Genomic DNA, 7,531 nt, shown 5'->3' on the forward strand with positions numbered 1-7,531 from the left:
GGTGGTTCCATTTGGTAGCTTATTGAAGTATTGTTTCTTCTCCCCCTTTCTGGATTGTGGCTTTTCCCCTACCCCTCTTTTTTTTTTTGCCTTTTTGTACACTTGCTTTTCACCATGAAAAACAATTGTAATATAAATAACTAATTCAGGAGGTAAATAGTGTATTTTTTTCACTTTGTTTCTGTGTACCAAACGTACTATGTAGTATCGTGTTGTAAGTAGGATATTGCATAGTTTTGTAAGTAGTGTTACTGTAGATATATAAATACAAAAAACCAGTACTCAGCAGTCGTATCCGTTTTGTTTGAAAACGTTTTTCTTCGTTCTCAGAAAAAAAAAAAAAACAGGTCCGCACGTAGTGTTTTCAGATCGTTTTTGGCCCGTCACACCAAAACGCTTAAAACGCGAATACTGCTATTATTATTATTATTACTATTATTATTATTATTATTATTATTATTATTATTATTATTATTATTATTATTATTATTATTTTTAAAATAATAATATACCTTTATTTCATAAAATAATTAACAACTACATTAATTTTTTTAAAAGTAAGCTAAAAATTCATCTAATTTACAATGCGTGTATACAAAATGTCAATTTTATGTTTTATGTTAATCACTCAATTACATTAATTTTTTAATTAAAAGAAAACTTAAAATTCATCTAATTTACAATGCGTATATACAAAAACCATTTTTTTTCTAAGTATTATTAGAATAATAATAATAATATATTTAAAAAAAAAAAAGATTAAAATTACAATATTAAAATTTCATTGAATTTAAAGACTAAAAAAGAGTCTCGTAATCAAAGTCATTGTCAAAAAAGAAAGAAAAACAACTAATAAATAGCTGCTTCAGCCGTTTCAGTGTCAAAGAAAAGAAAACTATCGGATTCCTGCTCGGGTTTTCTCTACATCCAGATCGGCGTCACCCATCTCTATATTGTTCCTTCTCTTGATAGTGCGCGAACTTACAAATGGTAAATAATCAGACGGGGCATCCAACTTTAAACAAAGTACTTTATAGAATGTCGTTTTCAGCTTTATCACTGAGAATTTTTCAGCGCTTTTATAAGCCCGGCGTAGTAAAATCGACAAATTCATTTGCTGTGCCAAATCGATCTGGACACCAATGACATCAAACCAGTAATAGCTGGAAATAGCTCTTGTTTGTTAGCGGTACAAATCTTGATTGCAACATGGTAGAAGTGCCGTATGAACGGTACAATGTACCATAATACTGTAACTTCGGGTAATCCAGGGGAAAATTGTCCAGCACAGATAAACTGCCCCTAGGTTTCCGAGGATCGGTAATATTAAATCAACATGGGAAAATGTTTGAAAATTGCATGTAAAAATAAACGCCGGCCGCGAAGAAACGCCTGGTCAAAACTGCCGAATTTTAAATAAACGCCGAGGGTGTTTAATCGAGAAAATACGGTACTGATTTGTTCCATCTTCACGGCATACAGTAGCCAACACAATTAGTGTATTAATATTAGGTGTTACAATAATTAACTCACATTGGCCGAACCATTTTGTCACAGCCAAGAGTTGATGAATCAGCCTGTGTCCATGCCCTGTGGACATAGTGCATGCAAGACCTGTCTGGAAGAGATGTCGTCCAAAAGTGTCCGCGGGAAAACCTGCCCCCTCTGCCGAGAGACGATTAACCCTGGGAAGTTGAACATCAACCTCGCAGTAAGGGCATTAATTTCCAGAATTGGTGTACGCTGTATCAATGTCGGTTGCACGTGGAACGGGGAACACCGCGACATGAAAAACCATAGCGGCACTTGCCAGTTAATGTTACTTCAGTGCCCAAATGGTTGTAATGAAAGCCACACTCGAGAACGGCTGGACCATCACCTAGCGGCCTGTCCGTATCAAAAAATGCCGTGCAGATTCTGCAAGGTGGGTGTGCCACGGTTTAATCTAGACACTCACATGGAAAACTGCCCAGAGGGTCCTCAGCTATGTCCGCTTCAGTGCAGAGAGCGATTGCCAAGGTACGTTGCTGTCACCTTTTTTTTTTTTTTTTTAATAGAAAGAGCGATGCTTAACAACAATCGGCTTAGACAGTGTTTAATAACCGCTTACTTGTACACTAATGACGGGTGTCATTAGTGTACCAGAATTTCGTGGGAAGGTGCATGTACATGCAGGAAAACCGTTATCATTCGGCGAAATTCCACCAAACCTTCCCATCATGCACAGTATTGATCGTGTATCATGTATTTTTAAGGACGTGGTATAAAATAGCTAGTCAAAAATTTTCTCGTTATTTACCCGCTTGTCACTTGTACAGTTCTTATTCTTCATTTATGTAATTAACACATTCTTTGTCGTGTTTTCAGGTCACATATTCACCTGCACCTTGGCGACTGTCCTAAGCTTCTGGTTAAGTGTGCCGTCAAAGGATCTCACAACTATTACCCACTTGGTGCAGAGCGCGATCATGACCAACAGTATCAGGAAAGTCACCAGGTGCTGCTTAAAAATGAAGTGGAGAGGCTCGGATGCTTGTTGTTCAATAAGGTAGATGAACTCCCTTACGTTGTGTACACGTAAATATTGAAATTTGACTGTATCAACTTCCAAAGCAGTAATTTAGATTAATACCGCTATATAGTTCAGAAGTAGAACTTGTGAAGTAGTCAATTAATTGTACACTTTTTTAAAAGGTGGCTTTAAATATAATTGATAGGCTGACGGAAAAGTGGAGAGAAAGCTAAGGGCAAGAAAGAGTTTTCGGTAGACTTAAAAGCTCTCCGATATGAAAGATGGAAAAGATGCAGCAAGTCCTTTCTTCAACTTGGAACGGAGCTTGTTTAGATGCATCCGGCGGAGAACGTCCATTTCACTTTAGAGCAGGTGATGTCCTCTAAGCCACTCACTGTAAGCAAGGTGAGGAGCATTTTATACTAATGATGCCTTTCAACATTTAGCGTTGGCTTTCAAAATAAATCTAGGGGAGAATTTTTTGTTGTACATAGTCAGGACTACATCACAGTGTTGGGAATGCTGTTCCAACGAAAAACAGTTTTTCTGATTGTGATTTTGATTGTTATGTCACTAGTGCAAAGCCTTTTAAACGCAAATTTTTTTTGACGCAAAATCATAAGATATGGACCCTATGCAAAAATGGCTAATTTTTTACTATTCTTTTGTCTGCATTCAAATTAGCCTCACTAGCCTCGTTCACGGTGAATTATTCTTTTGATTTTCGGACTCAAGAACGAGGTTATTGAGGCTAATTTGAATGCAAGCAAAAGAATATTAAAATGTCAGCCATTTTTGCACAGGGTCTATGGCTGATCGCTTTTCGTGAAAGTGCGACGCGACTTACCAGAGACAGCCAATCATGATACGCGAATTTGATTAACGGCCACGCCTCCTTGAACAGTCCAACAAGCAAGTGAGGCAAAAACAAATTATTGAAAACATGTCGTTTTGTATTTCATGACTAACTTGTGAAAAAAAGTTTATTGGGTAGTTACGATAAGGCGTGTCGAACTTAAATAGTTTTGCCTTCTATGTTTATAATTATTTATACTTATAACTGACACGCGACTGCTTTTGTTATTAATTTTTTTTTTTTTTCAGATTGCATTGCTTAGGGATGGTGATGTATGTAAAGCCTTCGAAACACCCTACCCAGAAACTATAAGTGAAGGAAAAACAATCAGCACCAAGGTTGATTTTGGTAACCTTGGGAATGACCAGGAATTGGAAATTAAAGTCATAATAGCCATCTATAGTTATACATAGCTATCTTCGATTTCTGGTCTTTTATAAATTGACCAAACCATTGAGGGAATTTAACGCCATCGACTGTATTTCAAGTTTTGATAAATATGGCAATGAGTACCTACTATGGGCATGTATATAGCTATCTGCCAGCAATTCGTAAACGTTATGTAATTTGGTCTACTACGTATAGTGCTGATCATGTTACCTTCGATAAGGGCGTTTTAGAAAATTTAAAAAATGTAGTTAAAGATGATTATCTGGCAACACAATTGATATATAATCGCTGATTTCGCATCATACCCTCGGGTGTAGACAAGGCATTTGAAATTAATGTTAGTGTTACATTTTTCTCACGGTTCTCGTAAGAATAAGGGGTTAAAAAGGTATACAGATCAGAATATGCTGTAGCTGATTTTAACAATTTTGTGGTTAGATTTGAACGGATCGGGTAATTTGCAAACTGTTTTCACGGTCACTCACTTTAGAAACACAGAGTAAACTAGCAGAGTACGATGAAAGTTAAAGCCGTGGAGCCGTTCTTTAATTTCTGCAAATGTTTTAACGTGTTTCGTTTACCTTTTCCACGGGAAATGGTGTACACACATGTAAAGTTGAACATCTTTGCTAGCTCAAGTCATTTGAAATGAGATTGTGTGTTTTGACTCCAAACCGAACTTTTTATGTGGACTGGAAACTTTACTATGACAATACAATGTAAGTTGTATGTAGGCTTGTTTTCCACCCCTCCCCCTGGGTTAATGAGGGCTTATTTTTTTCTTATAGCGGCTGGTTATCGAGATCTTAAGGTTCACTAATGCCAGTTATCAAATAAGTCGTATTTAATATAGGCAAGGACTAATTTCGTATTGTTTAAGTATAAATATTCACATTCACGCTTTCCTCTACACCAAATACTAAATTAATATTTTTACAAATGAAATGTGGATTCTGTAATCCATTGTTTCAAATGTTAGCCAAACCCGGTCGAAGGTGAATTGTAAAAAGAGGTGCGCATGATGTTCCATGCCTCATTATAATAAAGTAAAAGGAATGTACGTGTGTTGAGCTGTTTTGTTACTTGTCATTATGACGAAAGAATAACCCAACATCTATTAATGGGAAAACACGTTACAGTCCTAAGCGAAAAAACCTAACACATGAACATGAACAACTACTTACTTAAAAGTGTTTCGAGAATCGCTTAATTTTGCGGGAGGCTTTGCCGATTGTTTTAATGTCTAAAACGTAAGGCATAAGCAGTTGTCTTCATCATTGTGCGCGCGTTTTGAAAAGAAAAACCCTCTCTTGCCACCAGGAACTGGTTGTTGAAAGAGCGGATACTAACTCTATTCAGTCGAGAAATCATTATAACGCTGATAAATGTACTCCAAACAAAATATTTTATCCGCCGGATAGCGAGCTCATCTGCTAGATAAATGTATCCGCTATTTGAACAACTGGGGCCAGGTTAAAAGCTAATGCACCGGCCGGTGTTTAGGAATCACTGAGAGTTTTGCTTCAGCGGCAAAGGTAAATAAATGTTTTTTATGCTTGTTTTAAACGTTAGTTGCCAATAAATCTAGAAAAGGTGAGAGGTGGGGATTCAAGGGGAAAAGCGTTTTTTTTTGTTTTTTGCGTTTCGAATTTATTCTGGCGAGTAGAGGCATGCACGAGGCGAAAGCGGAGCGCGAGTCAAGCGCGACGGCAGGGGCGCATGGAAACGCCCAAAAGATAACGCCTTTTCTGCAAGCTAAAAGGAGAACCTCTAACGGCCGGTTTTGTTCAAGTTTTGAAAACGAGGGGATGCAGATGTCGTCGATCAGTTCAGTTTATCGGCCATAGATATCATCAATGCTGAAAAGAGAACAATGATAAAGAGTTTACACTACTATAATTTGACGAAAATGGAGCGATCACATCTCTTTGGGCACTGGAGCATACTCCAGCTAGAGATCTTTTAAATGCAAATCTTTGAAAATGGAGTCGTGTTCATGAAAAATTAGACTGTTATATGAACACACAGCTTTACTGTAGCCCTGTTATGGAAGACTGCATATCGTTATAAACACTACAACAACAATACAATTTATTTACAGATTCAGATTATATAAAGGGCTTGTCTCGCAAATAGCCACAAAACTAGTCGAGGCGGGACAAGACAAAAAAAAAATTACAGTAAATTACAAACATGCTGGAAAACGGAAAACTTAACTTAACATAATAACGCAGATTTAGATAAGGCTATACATCAAAATTAAAGTAAATTATATGTAATTTTTTATTATCAATAATATTACAATAGAAAAGAGATGAAAAGGGAAAAAGGAGTTATCAGATTATACTGGCAAAGAGAAGGACATGGATGATCAGTTTTTCATTTGGTCAATTATCGTTTCCACTTCAATAAAGGAGTCTACAGTTTCAAGTGTATCAAATAACTTTCCTTTTAGGGATTCTTTAAAAGATTTTTTTGTACTTCTTTTTTAGAGTTGCAGGTATCCCGTTCCAAATCTTGACCCCAACACGCGAGAATGCATTTCGTGTGGCATTAATGCGAGATTCCTTTGTATAAAAATGATCAGAGGTAGAGGAACGCGTTTTATAGGAATCACTGTAGTCACTGTACAGGGTAGAAATCATTGAACACAACTGAGATTAAAACCACCACTTTGCTTAAATTCTACTTTGTCGTTTCAATGAACATTTCTGTTCTGTGAAAGTCGAGGAAAAACGCATTTTTTTAATAAATAATTTTTTCATTGCAATTGCGCCTCGCGTAGACATTACTAAAATGCCGTATGAATTTTGAAATGTACTAGTTTGCGATCCGTCGTTATACTAGAAAGTCACGTTATATTATATACTTCAGTTAGGGGAATTGAAGGAAGGGAAGGTGTCATAAAGATACTGGCATTCCCGGTAGACCCGGTAGTGGTCCTCGGTCGGAAGCTTGTCAGGCCGGTGCAGATAGTTGATTTTGACCTCGTAAGGCCTGGTGTTAAATTAAGCTTGCGATGTGGACGACCAACTTGAAACCAGTAAAGGTAGGCTATATCTATCGTTATCGATGTTTATCTGACAATTTGAAATGCCATCAAGTCTTAAAATGCGTATTTCTGAAATATATGTTATTTTAACGAGACATTTTGGATAGAAAGTTTATGTCAAATGCAAGTGCTCGGCACTAACAATTCTGAATATCGAAGAAGCTAGACTTGCTCCTGGCTCTCCCTCAACCAACTCTAACGTTTCTTTTGTGCTCTCTAAACATCTCGCGTACACTACAACCGTAACTATCATAACTTGATATACGTATGCAAATCATTAATCTATTCATAAATTGCAACATGCAATCCAAGAACAACGTTGTACTAATACAGCCATTTCAGTTAACGTTGTCCGTTCAAAGCATAAAGCTAAAAGACAAGACCGAAAGTTTACGTGGGATTTTTATGAATAAATTAATCAAAATTAGTCATGCCTGGAGAAAACAATAGGTTGTAATTAGCAGTACAATGACCTGCACGTGCAGGGATGATTTTGATGAAATTATTCATAAAAAATAATCCCACAAAACATCGCGGTCTTGTCTTTTAGCTTGATTTTAATCCGACAACGTTAATTGAAATAGCTGTATACTAAGTTCAATTCTGTTTAATTAAAGAAGTATTCAATTTTTGAATATTTCATTAGGTTCAATTGGCAAAAACTCTGGGTGAGTTCTATTATGTTCAATTACTCAATACAAACCAAATTAATCAAATCGCT

The 7,531-nt window shown here is 36.6% G+C and overlaps 1 pseudogene across 1 annotated transcript; it reads left to right on the forward strand.

Annotated features, from left to right (window-relative positions):
• The first annotated feature begins 1,040 nt into the window (after positions 1 to 1,040).
• On the forward strand, positions 1,041 to 4,758 carry LOC146460315 (TNF receptor-associated factor 5-like; annotated as a pseudogene). Its single transcript, XR_014857676.1, has 4 exons — positions 1,041 to 2,019; positions 2,368 to 2,548; positions 2,718 to 2,917; positions 3,617 to 4,758. The product of XR_014857676.1 is annotated as a TNF receptor-associated factor 5-like (transcript).
• Positions 4,759 to 7,531: the final 2,773 nt, after the last annotated feature.

Source organism: Pavona decussata, unplaced genomic scaffold (genome assembly GCF_977016875.1).
Source record: "Pavona decussata unplaced genomic scaffold, jaPavDecu1.1 SCAFFOLD_214, whole genome shotgun sequence".
Classification (NCBI taxonomy): domain Eukaryota; kingdom Metazoa; phylum Cnidaria; class Anthozoa; order Scleractinia; family Agariciidae; genus Pavona; species Pavona decussata.